Raw genomic sequence first — 22,126 nt, 5'->3', positions numbered from 1 at the left:
AAACACCAGGAAAAATTTAAAAGCTTGTAAGGAAACAATCTTCTAGAATTTGGGAGCCAATCATTTTTTTAAACAAAGAAATCATATCTACTACTTTGGCAGGTTTTTCAAAAGATGAGAGAAATGATATGAAAGGACATGAAACTTCAACATGATATTATCTTTTACATCAATAAAAAAATTCTGAAATAATATTTATAAGGAAAATATATATTAAAGCTCCCAGCAAAGATAGAACATCATTTTATAGATTTTGGTAGGTTTGTGTCTCGGAGAAACATTGAGGATGATGGGCTCTCTCATCCGAACAGATTGAATATTGATCTACTTCATACATTCATGACCATAGTCAAACTGATTAAACTGTTGGATTATTATTCTGCTACAAGCGACCATTCATGCCCCCCGTACTCCAATACCATCTCTGCCTTAAAAATACAGTTCAAAACACAACTGAAAATCAATGTAATTCGCATCAATTCGTTTCAAACATTATGTCGAGCAAACACTCTCAACTTCACTTGCAAATATCACTAGCAGCGCTGTGCAAAGGTCGCCAAGATGTCTCCACCCAAATCTCTGCTTTTCCTTAGTGTAGCTTAACAACAATCGGAATGTGGGGGCAGAAGTACTTTTAATAGATTGGGCGGTAGAAATTCAAAATTGAATTTTAAACTTAACCGTGACAGCGACGGTTTTTTGGAGGGCTAGAGATTAACAAGCAATGGAAATCAAAATGGAAACAGAAAGTTGAGTGGGTTCACACCAACGCAGCTAACAGTGGAAATGTCAGTCAAAGGCTTTGAGTGTGCCGGTTAAGCCCAGCCGTGAAGTTGAATGAAGAACAATTGGTGTTTGTTGATCAATTTTGTTTGTGAAGTTCGCTGCCAAAACTGTAAAAGGAAACTTCAATTAAATGGGGACGACATTTGTAAACCGCTTCTTTCAGACAGGCATATATGAACTTGATTTACACGTACATGTTATCTATTTGAGTAATTATTTTTCTACTCTAGAAGATTCACTGCGTACATGTCAAATTCATTATTTACAATATGATAATTTTTATTTGATGTAGTAACGTTTATTTACATATTTTTTTTCGCAAAAAGAGGGGTAAAAATTTATTAAGATAGAAAGGAATACAACAAGGAGCTCGATCCTGAGCAACAAGATCATCAAATTCTTGCACCATCACAAAGGACAGTCACTCCCTATCCCTAATATTCCAACCCGGATCATGACTAGAAGCCCATTTGGCTAAACAATCAGCAGGTCTATTCCATTCTCGCGGAATATACTTGAACCTAATGAACTGAAAAGAGGAAGAGAAGAAAAGAATCTGCTTAACAACAGTGGCCAGCTGCCAACTAACATCCTCAAGCTCTTGCGAAGAAAGCATGTTCACCACCACCTGGGAATCAGACTCACAAATAATCTTACTCCATCCCCACAAGCAACACTGTTCCATAGCATATAAAATAGCCTGAGCTTCCATGAGATTGTTAGTATAATCACCCTTATGAATCGAGAAAAAAAATTTAACATTCCCAGAACTACAACGAGCCACTCCGCCAATACCAGCCAGACCAGGATTCCCACGAGAAGAACCATCAGTTTTAATTTTCAGAACTCCATAGGGAGGAGGAGTCCAGTGCCCATCCCGGTTAACCCGACCCTTCCTCTGATGGTGAAGCTGCCTGGACATAGAAGGAAACCTATGAGCTGCAACCCCATCCTGCAGATGAAAATTGAGGTGATTACAGATAGCAAGATCAACCAGATCCATACCCCCATCAAGCTCACACTTCACAAGAATAGTTTCCTGGAGAGAATGTGATATTTTCCACCAAAGATGCAAAACACCAAGCCGAACAACTTGGAATATGCGACGATTCCTCTCCAACCAGATATGCCAAAGCATGAAAGATGGGCCAGCAATCCAAGCAGCATGGAGAGAAGAAGACTTGGAGGGAGCACTACCCGAGCGAGCCTAGAACTCAGGCAAAGAGGAAGCATGTCGACAAGAGCAACCCCAAGCGCTCCACCAAAGGTGCCATATCTGAGTAGAATAGGAGCAATGGAAGAACAGATGGGAGACAGACTCCTCTCCATTACCACACAAAACACAATAAGAGGGGCCCTGAAATCCACGTTTACAAAGATTATCCCAGGTAAGACAACGGTTGTGAGCCACTAGCCACATGAAAAAATTGCACTTGGACCAAGAAACTTTATTCTAGACTTGCTTCCACCAAGGGACCTCAGCATCCCCAAATAATTGTCTAGTTATCTCCTGATACCCAGCAGAGACATGATATTTACCAGACAAGGTACCGCCCCAAGCCAATACATCTGGACCAAGCAAAGAGGAACCCTCTCTAGAGGCCAGAATTTGAGAAAGCTCCTGACGATCCATGTCTGTACCTCCAGGAGGCCAATCAGAGAATGCTTCCATCTATAACCAACAACAGGTCCCAATTGATAAGGAGTCTTGTAATGAGCCACTTTATCCCATCCAGCGGCAAGAAAAGAGTCACAAAGAGGCTGAAGATGAGGGTATATGGATAAAATGGAAGGAAATCCATCCCAAGCATCAGACCAAAACAAAGCCTGAGAACCTCCTTTACATATCCAGAATAGACCCCTCTTCACCAACATCGCACCTATCTTCAAAGTATGCCAAACCATTGAGCCACGACCTTCAAGAGGAAGTGCAGAAATAGAGCAAGGATCAGCACCATGAAAATATTTATGAGTGATAATACGAGCCCAAAGTTGATGTTGTCTAGAGCACCATCGCCAATAAAGTTTAGCAGCCAAAGCTTGTCTACTCAATAGAGCAGAACGAAGACCAAAACCACCCTCCTTTTTAGGCCTACAAACAGTTACCCAATTAACCAAGCTCCATTTAGTACTATGCAAATTACCACTCCAAAGGAATTGTCGAGAAAGAGCATCAAACTCCTTGAGAAAGTAAATAGGTGCAGCATGAACCATGCTTCTATAAGTAGGAAGAGCTTGGATAACAGCTTGAAGAAGAGTAACCTGGGCAGCAGTAGAAAGCCATTTATGAGTCCAATGATTTACCTTATCCTGAAGCTTGGTAATCAAATTTTTCCAAAAGAGACGTGGCTGCCTAGAAACAACAATAGGAATGCCAAGATAAGTCAAAGGAAGTGAACCTATCTGAAACCGTAGGATACCAACAATCCTGTGCTGAATAGAATCAGGAGTGTTAAAAAAGTAAATGAAAGATTTGTGCTCATTAACTTTCTGGCCTGAAGTTGCCAAATAAATGTCCAAAGCATGTCGAAAGGCTTCAGCTTCCTTGATCCTAGCAAGACCGGCAAGAGCAGAATCATCAACAAATTGAAGATGGGAAAGAGAAGGTAAGCCATTACCCCACCGCCAGCCTTGAATAGAATTCTGGGACACCTGATGCTTAATGAATCTGCCCAAGCCTTCAGCCATGATGATGAATAGATATGGGGAGAGAGGGTCACCCTGGCGGAGGCCTCTAGAAGCACCAAATAGTTGTGAAGGTTGACCATTAATAAGAATAGAAAAAGAGGCAGAAGTAACGCAACTCATAATCCAACTCACCCAGTCAGAGCTAAATCCAAAAGAAAGAAGAATACTCCTTAGGAAGCTCCATTTAACTCTATCGTAGGCCTTAGCCATATCCAGCTTAACAAACATAGCTCTCTCCCTTGAAGTAGCCATAGAGTGAATAGCCTCAGTAGCAATAACCACCCCATCCAAAATTTGTCTTCCAGTAACAAAACCACCTTGTTCTTCTGAGATAATAATGGGAAGCCACCTTTTCAGTCTCTCAGCAATCAGCTTAGTAATAACTTTGTAGACCACATTACATAAGGCAATTGGTCTAAAAAACTCCAATTGATTAGCACCCTCTCTCTTAGGAATAAGAGTCAAGAATGTAGAGTTCAAAGCTCGAAGCATCTGCTTGCTAGCATAGGATTCTTTAACCACCTCCAAAAAATCATGATTAATGATGTCCCAAAATTCCTGAAAGAATTCAACTGGAAAACCATCAAGACCAGGAGCCTTCCCCTTAGGCATGCCAAAGACCACCGCCTCCAGCTCTTCCAAAGAGATAGGACGCATGAGATAATCATTCATTTTCTGAGTGATAAGGGAAGGAATACAGGACAAAATAATATTTTCTTCATTATCAGTAGGAGGAGAGTCCTCAGAGAAGAGGGTAGAGAAGTACGAAATAGCCTCCTGGAACAAAGCTGGCAAGTAATTCAGTTGGATACCTTGAGAATTAACCAAAGAAGAGATAGTGCTCTGATTCCAGTGAGATTGCACTGTTTTATGGAAAAAGGCAGTGTTTCGATCACCTTCCTGGAGCCAATCAACTCGAGCCTTTTGCTTCCAAAAAATTTCCTCTCGAAGTTTCCATTCTTCTAGAGCTCTAGAAGCAAGGGATTCAGCCTGGCCAAGATCCTCCGAGAAACCTTGATCTCTAATCTCCCTTGTGATGACATCAAGATTTTCTTGAGCAAGCCTCTTCATAAAGTGAAGATTCCCACAGGATTCCCTATTCCATATCTTGAGCTGCCTTTTAACATATTGAAGCCTTTTAGAAAATGAGAACATTGCAGTACCATATGCAGGGGCACCATCTTTCCACCAACAAAAAACAAAATCATGAAGAGAGGAGTCACGAAGCCACATCAACTGGAACTTAAAAGGAGGATGCTTTGGAACATAAGCCCCTATAGCGGAAAATTTGATTGGCCAATGATCTAAACCCCTCCAATCAACGATTTCTGAAGAGATAGTAAGGGTGCCACTAAGCCAGAAGCAAGAAACAAGAAATCTATCTAGGCATTCTGAGATAGCAGCAACACTAGTCCTGCAATTATTCCAAGTATAGAGGCCATTAGAAGGCTTAACATCAGAGAGATGCAAAAGAGATATGTGTTGCCAAAGAAGAGCAGAAGAAGGCCCCAATCTAGCCAAACCACCATGCTTCTCTTCCAGACTTAAAACTGAGTTGAAGTCCCCTGCTAACACCCAAGGATGATAAGGATGACAATTTCTAACATATTGAATATGTTCCCAAAGTTCCTCCTTTCCCACAAGATCAACAGGTGTATACACATTAGTAACCATGATTACCTCTCCTGAGTCTAGAGAAGAAGCTACCATAGAGAGAGCTGAGCGAGAAGACATCCAGCCAAGAGGAGAAATTTTTTGAGGATCCCAAAATATAGCTAAACCACTAGCACTGCCTGTTGCCCCAACACACTGGCATTGGCCACGAGACCAAATACTAGAGGCATGTTGGACCATAGACTCCACAGAGAGCTTAGTCTCTTGGATACAAAAAACATCAGGACTATGATCAACCACCAATTTATGAATAGCCTTTTGTCTAGGGGTGCTATTCAACCCTCTTACATTCCATGAGAGAATAATCATCATTGGGTAGATTTGGGAAAATGAGAATCCAAAGGTTTCATTGAACCAGACTCAATCAATATATCTCCTGTGAGTTTAATCTTCTCTTGGTCTATTTTGCGCCCACTCCTTAGAGGGGGAGAAGAAGAAGCCCGCTTAAAGGATCGAGGCAGCAACCCCAAGGGGAGAGGAGATCCCTTGCCCTTACCTGATGGTAGCACATCCTTAACCAAGTCAACCAAAACAACATCATCATCTTCCAACACTGTAGGAGTCACCATAGCCGCTGTCACAGGAGCTACAGGAACCTCACAATTCTGATATACTACAACTTGAGATGCCCCACAAGCATCATTAGGAACAGATCTCTCATCTGGGCAAGCTGGATCAGAAGAGATAGGAGGAGGAATACCCTCCTCTAGAACCATACTATCCAGCACCTCAAAATGGTTAAAACCTGAATCAGATAATCTTTCTTTCAAAGGCCTCTTTTGACCATGTCCCTTAGCTTGAGGACGAACAGGGGTAAATCCATCCTTATCCTGCATTGGAGCCTTACCCTTACCTGTAGCATCTTGTGGATTCATCCCCTTGGTAGTATTAACCATTTGAGATTGTCCTTTCCTTGTAGTATCTGCCAAACCACCAGCATTTCCAGCTGTAGACCGATCCACTCCTTTGAAACTCGAGTTACGGGGGCACTGCCGCAGTAAATGACCATACTCATGACAAATCCGGCAACGAAAAGGGAGGGATTCATAATCTAACTGCTACACTCAAGAAGAATCCCCCAGACAAATTTCCAAAGAATCTGGTAATGGGTTATTCAAATTAATTTCAACACAAATTCTAGCAAAAGAAATAACCTTTTTATCGAGGGTTTGATGTGCGATCGCAGCTGGCTTCCCCAACAAAGTAGTAATTTGTCGAAGGATGTCTTCACGCCAAAATTCCAAGGGAAGACGAGGCAAGCGAACCCAAACTGGCACTGTTGAAGGGAGATCCTTAGCAGAATTAAAACCTGAATGCCAAGGTTTGACAAATAACCCCACATTGTTGTAGAAATAAGGGCCTCCTTCAAAAACACGATCACGATCAGACATGCAAGAGAATACAACAAAAAAATAACTATTCCCTGCCAACATAATCTCCATATCGCCTTCCACCTGCCAAGAGCGGCGGATCCATGCCTCAAGAGCGGATAGGGAAATCCGGATTCCAAGAAATTTGCATATCAAAGCATGCTTGGTCCAATAATCAATGTCCTCCATTACAACCATTGGAGGAATAACCAGAACAGGGTGATCATGGCTACGTGGAAGACAACCATTAACTTTTTTCAGCTTGGAGCTCTCCCCTGAATAAAACGATTCAGATCGCATTGCATGCATAGTTGGAGAAGAACCATCTGTTCTCACCAACGGAGAAGAAATCCCATGCCCTGCCATGCAAACAATAAAACCCCCAATCCAAAATTGAATGCAGAAGATCTCCAAAAACACCGACGCAAATTATGTCCAGTAGCTAACAATCCAAACAGAACAGAAAAATAGTAAAGATCAAACACCAAGAACAGGCTAGGGGAAAAACCCTAGCCCAGCCGGCAGCCAATGCTTCTCAGAGACTCCATCCATCATCAACACCAAAAGGGTTTGTGGTAAACCTAGTGTGACTCAAACTGGAGTTGATGCGTAGCACCGGGATCATTAGCCTAACACTATGCCTCACGACTCGCCTTCACACCAACTCGGCCTACTCACTCATATTAAATAACATTATAAAATATATAAATCTATAGAATTTTAGGACTTTTCCAACTAAAAATATTAGAAATACATTAATTAAATAATGCTACATCTTGGAGATCGCCTCGAAATTTAAAAACTCTACAATATTTAAATAAGTTGTTTTAGAAGATTTTGGGTGGGAAAAGTAATACTTTTGAACATTAATCAAAGTTAGAAACGTGGCATGTTGTGGGTGGTGTGTAGTTTAGTCAGCCTAGTGAGGTCGAGGAGGGAATTTCTTATTTTTATGAGCCTGATAGAATGTTGAAGAGTACATGGGCTGCTACTAGGGTTAGATAGTTCCTTTGGCCACTAACGATCAGCCTGGGCATTGCATATGGACTTGGAAGTTAGTTCTTTAAATATTTTATTTTATCTGTTTATCAAATGTCAGCCAAGCTATAGGGCAAAGGCATAACTATCTGACTGTCTCATCCATAGAATCTAAGTAAAGTCTTTCTGCTCCAGAAAGTCAAGAGACAATGAAGGTGCAGGCTCAAAGGAATAGATAGATGACTAAATTCCACTCCAAAATAGAGGACTAAATTCCACTACAAAATGTTGCCATCCTGTGTAATCAAAGAAGAAGCTATAAAAATTGGAAATCACAAAATGAATAGTTTTTATATCAACTATTGTCCATTACATCTAAAAACTTTGTAAAACACCATGTATGAAAAAACTATGTTATATAAGATAATGAACCATTGTATCAATGTTATGATTAACAATTAGCTACTCTAAGTGCACCAAGATACATAATGTACTCTTGCTAAAAGCATGTCATTGCCAACAAAAAGTGCAATAATTGGACCACTAGGGCAATTTAAGAGGCCAAAATATTCCAAGTTTGTAGCCACAGCCACATTTTTTCTGGGTGTAATGAATGCTACATGAATAAATATTGAATTTTCCTAATAAATTGAATGCAATGAATCCAAAGCAAAGGTTAAATTGTTTGACTTTAATTACCTTAACTGAATTTGGAATGACAATGAAAAGCCAAGGACCTTCGCTAAGTAGGCATCCAACCTCAATGCCCAGCTTGATTACACTGCTACACCGTGATACACAAGGGAAGCACATAGTATTAAAATGTTTGAAAATACAAATTCTGTAATATTTACCCTCTAAATGATATGAACATATAGTAGATAATTTCTAGTAGGCCATGGTCTATGATCATAATAGAGCAATTTTGATGATGATGATGTTGTATCAAGCGCTGTTGAGCATGCCCCTTGTGTTAAAGTAGCAGTCACATTCATGTGAGCAACAAGATGCAAGATCCAGGTTATTTTGATAGAATATACCTCAGTGATATCTCAAACACTATAAAATTGATTAGAAGCTTGCAGGTAGACCCGATTGATTGGGGATTAAGGTGTCTTCAATGCATCAATGAGATTATATTTATGAATTAGATAGAACAAATTAATATAACTATTATGTTAATCTTTTAGTATTGTTCTATATTTGAATTGGATAAAATTTGATGGAATTATTATAATTACATTTTGTTTTCTTAATCTGACTTCATATATTATCTTGATTTGATTTATATTTCCTTTTTTTTTCCCCTAAATTGGCCACAATTTCATAAATAGCATATTGATGGATTGAGTTTAATTTATTGCAAAAAGTCTTGTAGTTAGGAAATATTATTTAGTGTTTTGATTTTTGTAATGAGCTAGAGTTTCAATCTATGGTAGAGAATGATTTGAACAAACAAAAAAGTAAGAATATAAGAGTCTTCACCTCTCCGAACATTTTTATTGAGAAGTTTTTTCCTTTGTATTAATCCTTTGAAAATTCCATCCATTTATTTTTCAACAAATATATTATTATAATTTTAATATTTTAAAATTGTTTGAAAAATATATTTAATTTTAATAATCTACTCAATTTCAAAAATGATGTGTGTGTGACATTAGTAAGAATTTATTTGTTATTATTTATTTATTTAATGAGTGATAATAATTTACACATATAACATAATATCACTTATTTTTTAAAGATAAACATGTTTGCAATATGGTGAATGGAAGATACTTATACCATATTCTACTTCCTTTCACAAAAAATCCCTATTCATGTGGTCTTTTAATTTATTTATAATTTATATGAAATTTATTTTATTTTATTTTAAAAAAATGGAAGTTCCATTTATAACAATTTTTTAGACTCTCCAAACTCCCATCATTATGTCCAAGATAATTTTAAAATAAAGTAATAAAAAATGTACATAATGAGTTACTTTGACATGGGCTACCATATTTTCTCATATACTTTAGAGGAAAAATAACCATGTCAAGTAGATACATTTAAATTTTCCCAATATGAATACATGTGTTTTTTATTTGAAAACTATTTGATATAATTACTTTTAATGCAATTTATTATTATAGTTTTAAAAACTTGAATGTTGATATTAATTCTTTAGAATATTAATGGTGTGTAATTCAATAAAATTTTCTACAATACTAAACCATCACACTATCTCCAATATAATTTTTAAGAAACAAATAAGAAACCTATTATATATTTATAATCAATGTTTAAAAAATATTTAAATAGAAATAAATTTTAATAATTGAAAAGATTCTTTTAGTAATAAATGTAATTAGAAAATTTAGTTTTCTCAAAATTTATTGAAGAAATATGTTGATTCATGAGTGGGAGGAGGGAGAGAGAAAAAAAAAAGGGAAGAGGACATGGGAGAAAAGAAAATAGAATTATAAAGATGTATAAGGTATTTAAATGTGCAGTTAATAACAAACTTTATAATTAATTACTTGATTGATTTATAATTTAAATAAATTAAACTTGATACATTGTTCGCATCCCAATAATGAGTTGATGAACAAATTGAAAAAATACAATATTAATATAATATGAAACTTTAGAATATTAAAATTAAAAATATTAAAAGATAAGATATAAAAGGAGTTTATTAATAATCAATATAAGTGGTTTAAATACTATACTAATATTAGTCATCCTTTGTTGTTCTCATATGATCATGCCCATATAGTCTTTGATCTTCTCTAACAATCAAAAGATACTATGAAGAGTTTGTCTAATGATGTGGGTCCATGCTCCAATACAAAGGAGGAGAAAGGAATAAGATTGAATGAAGGCTTGGTTAGTAGTAATGGATTGTAGGCACAAATGGAGAATTTGAAAAATGTTTTTTATAGGCATGCATGTGAGCTTTGAAATCACTTTACTTATTGTTCACAAGTTCAACTCATTTCCAAAAGTCGCTTGATGGGGAGCTTTTATTTGAATCCTTGCAATGTTTGCGCCCAAGAACACAACTTTTATAGAAACAAAAATGGTGCCTATGAGTTTGAAACATGTTTTATATAAGCATGCATGTGAGCTTTGACATCACTTTACTTATCTTTCATAGGTTCAACTCTTTCCCAAAAGTTGCTTGATGGAGAGCTTTTATTTGAATCATGATTGTTTGGGCCCAAGAACACAACTTTTATGGAAAAAATAGTGTCTATCTGTAAAAAAAATTAATGAAAATTCTCACCTCAAAAGCAACAAGATAATATGATATGTGGATACGTTGGAGTTCACTTGGTTGAATATTTTTAAATAAACCTAATAGTTGTAGAGGTCAACGGCCAATTGAAAGGACAATCATTACATAAATCTATAAGCTTAATCCTTGCACCCTTCAAAAGTACAAGTGCTAGTTAGTAATATCATTGGTACATATGTCAAAATGACGTCAATGTGCTGAGAATGGATGTCCATCACGATAAGCAAATCGTTGCAGAGCCTAACTCAGAATGATCTTATTGTTCGTATGTCCAAAACGTATGCCTACCATGTATACCTAGATACCTGCACACATAAACCATCTGCATAAAAAATTATTAACGGCCTATTTGTAACAAAGTTCTAAAAACAAGTTGAGCATACATGTAACAACTTTATATAAACTAAAATGAAAAAGAAATCAGCCGCAAGCAATTTCACCAACACATAAATTATAACACAAAAGGATTGAGCCATCACAAATTTATAGGTTTTGTTACATCTACTTCATACATACTAAAAGTGCCGAAAGGCATTTTTTTTTAGCGAATATACGTTATAACAGAATTGCCAAAGAAGAAAATATTCGGCATCACCTGAAGTCTAAATCTTTTCTGTTCCACGGGATCGATAGGCCACTACCGAATATGTATAAAATAAGGGTCGAGAATTCCCTCTGGCTCTTTCGTTTTTGTACTCTTTGAGGTATCAGGAGTTCCAAAGACAATCCAAAACCTTAGTCTTGGCTGCTACAGCTGATGAGACAGTATATCCGTCTGGGCTCTAAAGTACAAAATACAGTGACGGTTGACATTAACTGAATATTCAATCAAGGACGCTATGCAAATACCACCAACGTTCGGTATGCATATATACCTGTGCCAGATGAAGGACCCTGGAAGTATTATCACTGAGATCTGCAATCTTTGCCATAGATGGGTATTTCTATAAGATCAAATGGTTCTCGATATGCCCATGTCCGCTCAAGATATCTCGCTCATGTTTATTCCACAACAATGCACAAACTGAAGAGTTGGTGACAATGCTCTTTAGGCATGCTCCACTAACACTATTTCAGAACTTAACTGTTTGGTCTATAAGACCTCCACCAGATGCCAAAATATTGTGCTGGAAAGGGCACCATGCCAGGGCCGTAAGAGCATCATAATGTTCCTCCGTCCTGTGAAGATACTATTTTCTCACATTGGAGGATGACATGCTCTTCTCCCAGAGATGAAGCAAATTGTCACTACCCCCACTCGCAAGTAGCTGACCAGAGAAGGACCATTTCAATCCACCCACTTCCTGCTCATGGCCTCTGTATGTCTTAACATTTGAGCTACGGATACAGACATCATGGAGTATTATTTTACCGTCCTCACCACCAATTGCAAGCATACTGTCATTCCAAGAAAGGGAGCCTATACATCCAGCATGACCTTTCAAGGATCTCACCTGCATTCAATGCGATAGGACTACAAGGTAATAATGGTTGCATTAATTTGAAGGGGGGAAACAGATTTAAGACATCAAACACTTCATAATGTCTACCTGCCGATTAGATGTCAATTCAATGGCGATATGTTTTTCATTTGGTGCCCAATTAACACTGCTTATTGGACCAACATCGTTATCTACAGTCAAAAGCTCAGAACAATTGCTCCTATTTGCATCCCATAAGTAGACTGCATTGCCGAGAGCTATCGATAAAATGTTGCTTTCCCTCCAATCTAATACATTCAAATGATTATCATCAAGAAAATCTGGAGCGTCCAATGTTCTATCTGAATGCTGCACGCACCCATGTAAGATATTAAAAAAATTGCAAATAAGAAAAAGAATCAAAAATCCAATTGCAAATAAGATAAAGAACAACAATTCTTTTAATATTATCAGATTTCTACAATCTATTTATAATGCATGTTGGTTACATACTCAAATTTAAAAGCAAACTTGCACTACAATACTTATTAAACCAGTTAGTTGGAGATCTGAATCCTTACAACAGTGTATAAATATTAATGTTGATGAATCCATAGCAAACTGTAAAAACTATTATCAAAATAAAGAACTTGTCCAATCCTTAGATTGCAAAAGCACCCAATCTGATGATCTTACTCCATATTCCAAAGAACATCTACATCCTTACAAAAGCACCAAATACTAGGGACCAAACACAAATTTAACATGCAGAAAATTTGCAAAATGTTCACAAAGAGAATAACCCTTACTTGAGGTATGTAGCACCGCTATAATCTTCTAGTTTTGGGGCAATTATTAACAGAAAGGGATTCAGAAAAAATGGATTGCAATCCCTGTGAAGATGGCTTTTGACTAAAGCTTAAAACATTGGACATTTTATTACAATCTATTGCCAAGCTAGATGTGAGAAATATTAAATAAAATCATTCACAACCCTAAACCTAAAAAATTTGGTCGGCACTCACAATTGCCGAGTGATAGTTTTGCTCGGTAAACACTAAGAAATCGAGTGGCAAGAGAGTTTACCGAGTGAGCTTGGTAAATGAAGAACAAATAACTCGGTAGCCAAAGGATGCTCAGTGAGGTCGGTAGTGTGGATGCCAAGTGAACTTGGTAGCTACTGAAGGGTGGTGCTCGGTAGATGAAGATACCAAGTGAACTCGGTAGACACTGCAGAGATAAAACCTTTAACAAGACTTAACTGAGTGAAGACTTGTAACATGAATAACTTTCACCATTAAAACCATATAACCAAAACTTGAAGGTTTCAAATAAACCTTTCAAATGCAAGGAATAGAAGAAGAAGAACAATGGATTCAAGTATGCTTGATTTCTTTCTATTCAACTTAGATGAAATCATTACAAAATCTGGGAGTATTCGACTTCAACCAGAAAACCCTAAGGTAACCCTAAAACTTCAAACTGGAAAACTTCAAACTTACAGCTCTAATGGCTGCATACTGCAATGCCTAGAGCAATCACTGCTTCAACAAGTCGAATCAAACAAAAAACTATGAACTTACAGGATGACACAAAGAAGCACATGCAACTGCAGTCATGAAATAAACTTCCTCTATCCATGCAACAAACTAGATATGTTGATCACTTTCTCTGCAACTTCTCTCTGCTATGCTTAAACACTGAATACTCTACTGTTTGTGTTTTCTATGTTCTGTTGAATGCACACACTCTAAAAAAAAAATGAATCAATCAAACATGCCTTTTTGTCTTACTTGCAAAATGTTTTCCCCCTCATTTTTGAATTTGAAAAACTCACCTATCCGTAATAAATTATTTGAATGTTCAGGGGTGGTAGGTGGATGTTTAGCTCCAAGGGAAAATGGCCTTCTTACATTTAATATTCCAACACTCCCCCTTTGTCCCGAGCCAAAAAAATAAGGATCACTGCTGATCCACATCAACTACACCAAGACACTCTCTTGGGTGTACAAAAGGTCCAATGCCTGATGGTTTAGTAAAAATGTTTGCTAGCTGCTGCTCTAACCTGCGAAATTCCATCTTGATATCTCCATTCTCCACCAACTCTTTGATGAAGTGATATCTGATCTCTATATGTTGCTTCTCCCATGGAAGACTGGATTCTTGTACAATGCAATTGATGAGATGTTGTCACAATAAATTGTGGTTCCATCCCCTTACCTTTCATTCAAATCTGTCAAGATCCTCCTTAGCCAAATAGCTTGACATGCTACTGCATTTGCTACTATGTATTCAGGCTTTGTTGTAGATTGAGCAACAATAGGTTGTTTCTTGGATGTCCATAAAATTGCACCCAATCCCATATGAAATACATATCCAGAAGTGCTCTTCCTATCATCTATACTTTCAACCCAATCACTATCCGTGTAACCAACCAACTTGATATCATCATTTGCGGTATACAAAATCCCAAACCCCTTGGTACCATTAACATACCTTAAGATCCTCTTTCCCACTTGCCAATATGAATCCTTTGGTGTTTTCATAAATTTGGAAATCAAACTTACTGCATGCATTAGGTTTGGCCGAGTTGCAGTCAAATACATCAAACTTCCAACCATACTCTTGTATAGTGTTGGATCCACTCTCTTGCTAGAGTCTTCCTTGCTCAACTTCAGACCTATTGCTATTGGTGTTGGGGCTGCCTCACTATTCTACATTTTGAATCTCTCCAAGATCTGCCCTGCATATTTTTCTTGAGAGATAAAGATGCCATCATGCATTTGTTTTACTTCTATGCCTAGAAAGTACTTCAAGAGACCAAGGTCTGTCATCTCAAATTCATTTTTCATGGCCTCTTTGAACTCATCAATTAGAGCCTTGTCATTACTAGTAAAAATCAAATCATCTACATATAAGACAATAATCAATACATTTCCATTTGATGTCTTGATGTAGAGAGTAGGCTCACCATTTCTTTTGCTAAAGCCATTGCTCATCAAATATGAGTCAATCCTACTATACCATGCCCTTGGAGCTTTCTTGAGCCCATAAAGAGCTCTCTTCAATCTATATACTTTATTCTCTTCACCTGCTACTTCATAACCAGGTGGCTGCTCCACATAGACTTCTTCCTTCAATACACCATTTAGGAAGGCAGACTTCACATCCATTTGGTATACCTTCCATTTGTGCTGAGTTACAATTGCTATGACAGCACGCACGGTTTCCATTCTTACAACCAAGGCATAGGTTTCATCATAATCTCTGACATACTGTTGTTTGTAGCCCTTGATTACCAGCCTTGCCTTATGCCTATCAATCTTTCCTTCAACATTACATTTGGTCTTGTAGACCCATTTCACTCCAATCACTTGCTTCTTGGGAGGCAAATCAATTAGCTCCCATGTCTCATTCCTTTCTATAGCATCTATTTCCTCATCCATGGCCTTACACCATTTCTTCTCCTTAATAGCTTCTTCAAAATATATTGTATCACGATGAGAAAATAATGCAAATTAACACTCTCATCATAATCTTCATACCTTTCATCTTGCTAAATCTCCCTAAGACTTTTAGGCATAAACTTTAGAGGCAAACAACCTTCTTGCATCTAATATTCTAACACTCCCCCTTTGTCCTAAGCCAAACAAACAAGGATCATTGTTGATCCACATCAACTACACCAAGACACTCTCTTAGGTGTACAAAAGGTCTAATGCCTAATGGCTTAGTAAAAATGTTTGCTAGCTGCAGCTCTGATACCATGTGAGAAATATTAAAATAAAATCATTCACAACCCTAAACCTAAAATTTTGCTCGGCACTCACAATTGCCGAGTGATAGTTTTGCTCAGTAAACACTAAGAAATCGAGTGGTAGGAGAGTTTACCGAGTGAGCTCGGTAAATGAAGAACAAACAACTCGGTAGCCAAAGGATGCCGAGTGAGCTTGGTAGTGTGGATGCTGAGTGAACTCGATAGCCATAGAAGGGTGGTGCTTGGTAGATGAAGATATCGAGTGAACTTGGTAGACACTGCAAAGATAAAACCTTTAACAAGACTTAACCGAGTGAAGACTTGTAACACGAATAACTTTCACCATTAAAATCAGATAACCAGAACTTGAAGCTTTGAAATAAACTTTTCAAATATAAGGAATAGAAGAAGAAGAACAATGGATTCAAGTATGCCTTCTTGCTTTCTATTCAACTTAGATTAAATCATCACAAAATCTAGGAACATTCAGCTTCAACCAGAAAACCCTAAAGTAACCCTAAAACTTCAAACTAGAAAATTTCAAACTTACAGCTCTAATGGCTGCATACTACAATGTCTGGAGCAATCACTACTTCAACAGGTCGAATCAAACAACAAACTACAAACTTACAAGATGACACAAAGAAGCACGTGCAACTGCAGTCATGAAATAAACTTCCTCTGTCCTTGCAACAAACTAGATCTGTTGATCACTTTCTCTACAACTTCTCTCTGCTATGCTTAAATGCTAAACACTCTGCTCTCTATGTTTTCTCTATTCTGCTGAATGCACACACTCTAAAAAAATGAATAAATCAAACATGCCTTTTTGTCTTACTTGCAAAATGTTTTCCCTCTCATTTTTGAATTTGAAAAACTCACCTACCTATAATAAATTATCTGAACATTCAAGGGTGGTAGGTGGGTGTTTGGCTGCAGGGGCAAATGGCCTTCTTGCATTTAATATTCCAAAACTAGAAACTTGCTCTCTGTCATTTACCAAATACCGAGCCCAGTCAAAATCTATGGAGCTTATGTTTGCAATGAGCCTATCCCCCTGCAACGAATGACAAACCAATGATGATTTGAACACCAAGAAAAAATAAACTAAAATGTACTACATTCCTTTAAGGAACAAAAGGAAAATGTAATACAGACATTTTTTATAGGAGTTGGCAATTGCTTTCATACATGATGAGTGATCTTTGGCCTTCTAGAAACAGTTCAAACGCTGGGTGTTTGAGGTGATGCAAAATCCTTCTTCATTGTATTGAATTGAAAGAAAGCTTGTAATCCACAACACCAAAAAAAAAGCACACAAAACAAAGGAAACCCAAACACACTAAAAAAAAAGTAACTAAAAATAAATTACAATATACAACTGTTCAATATGATATTAGTTTGTTGTATGTTAATAATGAGGAAATAGAAGAACAATAGGAAGGAGCCCAGTAGCCAACAGATTTAGTTTAGCAAAAGCCTACAACCACTAAATTTGAAATCAGTCAATTCAAAAATTAGAGAGTTGATGAGAGGTTTGGATAATTGAGTGTAGAGGATTATTTATATGGTAAACATTTTGAAATTTCAAAGACCGACGGGAACTAGTAACCATTCATAATTGTTTATAAGAAATTGTAATATAATTTTTTCCCTTATTGGTTTTTAATTGGAATTTTTAGAGTTTTATTTATTATTTAGTTGACTTATTCTATAGGAAAATTTTAGTTCCAAAAATTTCAATCATAATTTTATTTTACTTTTAAAAATTTCTTGTTTTGTTGTTAAACTATGTTGTATTCTTGTAGATCTAAAAGGCTAGAAGTTTGAAATTCTAGATCATTAAAAGTGGTAAAAGTAAGATATCTACTAATACATTTGAATAAACAGATAAAGGGAGGGCCAAACCCTAAAGATCTAAGCATACCTAAAATAAAAGACCATTAGATGTGGTTGTATGTTGAAAGGACATTCAAGGGCTAAACCCTAAAGCTTCAAGCATACCTGAAATAAAAGGCCATTCAAAAAGGCATTCTCCTTACAATGAGAATACACTCCATGCTCTCCAACTATTTATTTTTTAATTTATTGTACTTATCTTTTTTTTCAATAAAAAGTAAATTTCTTCATATATATATATATATATATATATATATATTTGAAAAGTTAGATTCAAGAACAGTGTCTTGGACAAGAAAGAAAAAGAATTGCATATGTCAGTCTACGACAGAAGTAGTTCATATATTATAGCAACAGATAATTGCTCCAACATCATTTGGTTCAAACAAGTATTGTCAGGTATGAAAGAAAAAATCAAGGATCCAATAGTGATCTTCTCTGATAACACTAGTGCAATTAACATATTCAAGAATCTTGTGATACATACCAAGACAAAGCACATTGCAATAAAATATTATTTTCATAGAGAATTAGTGCAAGACAAAGAGGTTAGATTGGAATATGTGAATAAAAAGGAACAAGTTGTAGAAATATTCACCAAGTCATTACCTAAGGATGCATTTTTGTATCTAAGAGGTAAGCTAGGGGTCATTCCTCTATCTTAATTTCACTAAACAATGTTTAGTGATGCATCAACCAAGCATTTTGAAGATTAGTTAAGCTAATGCAATATTGTCAAAGAAGATTGTGTATGAATTAGTACATCAAGTACATGGAAAATACATTAATTGTTGTCTTTGGCATGAGATGTTAAAGAGGGAGAGTTTGCTATCATATAAGATAAATTTTGTATCAGCAAGTTCATTTTGCATAAGAAGAGATCAGTAAGTCAGAGGGGCATATTTTAGTTAGAGAAAATCATTCTAGAGGGAGCAATTGATGTCAGAGGGAGTTCTCACTGATAGAGGGGGTTCTCATGGATGAGAATCAGAACAAAACTAAGGATATTATCCATACTACTATTTTGATCTAAAATCTCTTTATATAATTATGACATGTTGTGCTACCATCAATGACAAAGAGGGTGATTTTTGATAATGATTATTGAATTATATATTATCCTTTTTGCTACACAAAATGTCACATCTTTATCAAGAGTTAGTTATAGTTGAGATCACTGACACATCGAAGGCAGTTTCCTGTATATGTCAAGCGTTCAATTTTAACCAAGTTGAGATACAATATTGACTGAGCTTAGTAGGTTAATGAAGAGAAGTCAATATTGATTGAGTTGGGTCAGTTAATATTAGAACTCCTATTCTAACCAAGTTGAGTCGGTTAACGAAGGGATCCTCTCTATTGACAAAGAACTCAATTCTATATTAGCCGAATATCAGCATATTAAGTTTGATAAAACTATTGTTCAATACAAGCTGACTTAAGGGCTGAAAATTATTTGATTAAAAGAGTAATCAAGCTTACTTGACAAGCATATATATGAAAGGTCAAGCTAAGGATTGAAATTTGGAATTAAACAAGATGAACTAAGGAAGAAAATTTGAAGGATATCTATACAGGATAGAGCATTCGAGTTGACTGAGCTACAAAAAATTTTATGATCTAGGAGGATCAAGTAATAAAGTCAAAATTGAGATCTAAATCAACAAAGTCAGTTGCATCAGCATTCAAGTCAATTCATTGTTACTTTCTAATAATTGTAGTGGTGAATCAAATCTCTTAACATTGTTAGCCTAACAACTATTTACAAAATCCTCTAACAAGGTGGCATTTCAAGATTGAAGTGTCTAAATACCTCTAACAAGGTCACTCCTAACAAGGTGAATTAAATCCTCTAATAGGGTCACACATAACAATGTGTTTTGTAACCTTTAATAGGGTTGGCTCCTAATAGGGCTCACTTCAGAAGAGTGAAAATCAGTAACTAGTTGCAACTAGTGGATTCCCAAACTTGGGTTTCCACATTAAATCTTGGTGTCTCTTGTGTTCATGTTATTTCCTTTATGTTTGTACAACTAAGTTAATAAAGGCTAATCACTCTAATATCTTAAGATCTAATTATCTATGCTAATCAAGTGACAATAGTATATTTAGTGTTAATCGAGTTACAATAGAATTCTCAATGTTAAATGAGTTACAATACAATTTGGTTTTATATTTTGTTGACATCTGGAAAGGAACTTTGGATTTTTTTTTATAGTAACTAATACACCGCTCCCCTCTCAGTTACTCCTTTCAATTTCCAATAAGACTTGAGAGTCATAAGGTTAAGAAGGGCCCTATTGATTTTAACATTGACACAAAACCTAATAAAAATTAGGCTAGATGTATTTAAAATGTTACTATCTTCTATGTTATAATGGCCAAACGAATCCCCTATCCACCCAAAAATCTTCTCATACCAGAATTCTAAACAAAGGCCAGGGAGCCTTAACCAAAAAAGAGCCATATGATTCAAATCTACTGTAGGATCCAATCATGATTTTTGTTTAGCCCAAGCCAAGTTGTGTTTACCAAAGCTCTAAAATCTTGCAAAAATACAAACTATGTCTTCCTCTATTGCAAATTTAAACAAAAAAGGGCACCCAACATCAAAGAGATACCAATCAATCCTTTATGCCCCTTCAACATGCACTGTTTCATGACCATCTCGACAATAGGTCCAAAAGATAGAAAGTGACCTACCAAGCACAAAGATAGAGTGTCTATCAGAAAGATCTCTGGACCCTCATTTTTAAGTGAGACTTGTGGCAAGTCCCTAGAAGAGACAATCATTGTAGATTCAAGAATATCATTTATCCTAATAGATTTAGGGATCCCAACATTCTCTAGGAATATGTTCTCTCGAGCTTCCCTAGTAGAGGTGATGCCTAGGAATTCCAAATCATCATATTGGCATGGGACCCAGAAGATGTTGGTAGGCCCACAGGGCTAGAGGGAAGTGCATGAGTTGCAAGTACTAACTATTTGTAGAAGATAAGGAGGAGATTCAGGCAGATCTGTGCTAGATCACTAGGAGGGGCCCCTCCTTCATATGAAAATTCAAAATTTCATTCACTTTTGTTGCATCTATGTCCACTTCTTTATTGCCCACTAATGATTTAATTTAAGTTGAGTAATCTTATTTAGTCTAAATGAATCAGAGAGAATGATCCTTTCTTTTACAAATATTCCATTCATTTTAAAATTAATGATAAAAAATAATTTTATTATTTCAATATAAGATAGGAAAATATTTGAATTTAGTGAAAATTTTATAAAATATATAAAATAAATAATTTGATTTTTTTTTCTTCTAAATTTTGACATCCCAATAACTACGTGTACATAAAATTTTATTTAAAACTTAATTATAGCTATCTTTGTGTAGCCTAAAATGAGATATTTTTGAGATATTTTCTTATGTGTAGGAAAAAATAGCAAGTTAAATGAGTTGTGAGGAAATCATAATTAAACATGTTTAAATGAAAAATAGGTTTTAAAATAATAAGTTGCATTCAAAAATATATATAAAATAATTTTGAAGAAATTTACTTATCATTAATCAAAAAGATAAGTACAATAAATTAAAAAATAAATAGTTGGCGAGCATGGAGTGTACTCCCATTGTAAGTTATTTTAGGTACGCTTAGAGCTTTAGGGTTTGGCCCTCCCTTTATCCTTTTATTCAAATGTATTGGTAGATATCTTTCTTTTGATCAACAATTTCAAACTTCTAGCTTTTTAGATCTACAAGAATACAATATAGTTTAACAACAAAACAAGAACTTTTATTTAAAAAATTAAAATCATGATTCAAATTTTTTAAACTGAAATTTTTCTATAGAATAATTCTAGAATAATTCAATAATACTCCAAAAACTGCAAACAATAAGGAAAAAAATTATATTACAATTTCTTATAAAGAATTATGAACGGTCACTAGTTTCTGTCGGCCTCTCAAATTTCAAAATATTTTCTATATATATAACCCTCGGCACTCAATTATCTAAACCTCTCATCTACTCTTGATCTTTGAACTGACTGATTTCAAATTTGGTGGTTGCAGGCTAATGCTAAACTAAGGCTGCTGGGCTCCTTCCTATTGTTGTTTCATTTCCTCATTATTAACATACAGCAAACTCATATCATATTGACCAGTTGTATATTGTAATTTATTTTTAGTTACTTGTTTTTGCGTGTGTTTGGGTTCTCTTTGTTTTGTGTTTTGTTTTGGTGTTGTGGATTACAGGCTTTATTTCAATTCAATACA

The 22,126-nt window shown here is 35.9% G+C and overlaps 1 pseudogene; it reads right to left on the bottom strand.

Annotated features, from left to right (window-relative positions):
- Positions 1-11,416: 11,416 nt before the first annotated feature.
- LOC149544479 (cell division cycle 20.2, cofactor of APC complex-like) lies at positions 11,417-17,253 on the bottom strand (annotated as a pseudogene).
- Between the last annotated feature and the right edge of the window lie 4,873 nt (positions 17,254-22,126).

This window comes from Cupressus sempervirens, chromosome 8, assembly GCF_028749045.1.
Source record: "Cupressus sempervirens isolate cs-2001-9-10 chromosome 8, ASM2874904v1, whole genome shotgun sequence".
NCBI lineage: Eukaryota > Viridiplantae > Streptophyta > Pinopsida > Cupressales > Cupressaceae > Cupressus > Cupressus sempervirens.
This window is presented reverse-complemented; position numbering and strand designations above follow the sequence as displayed.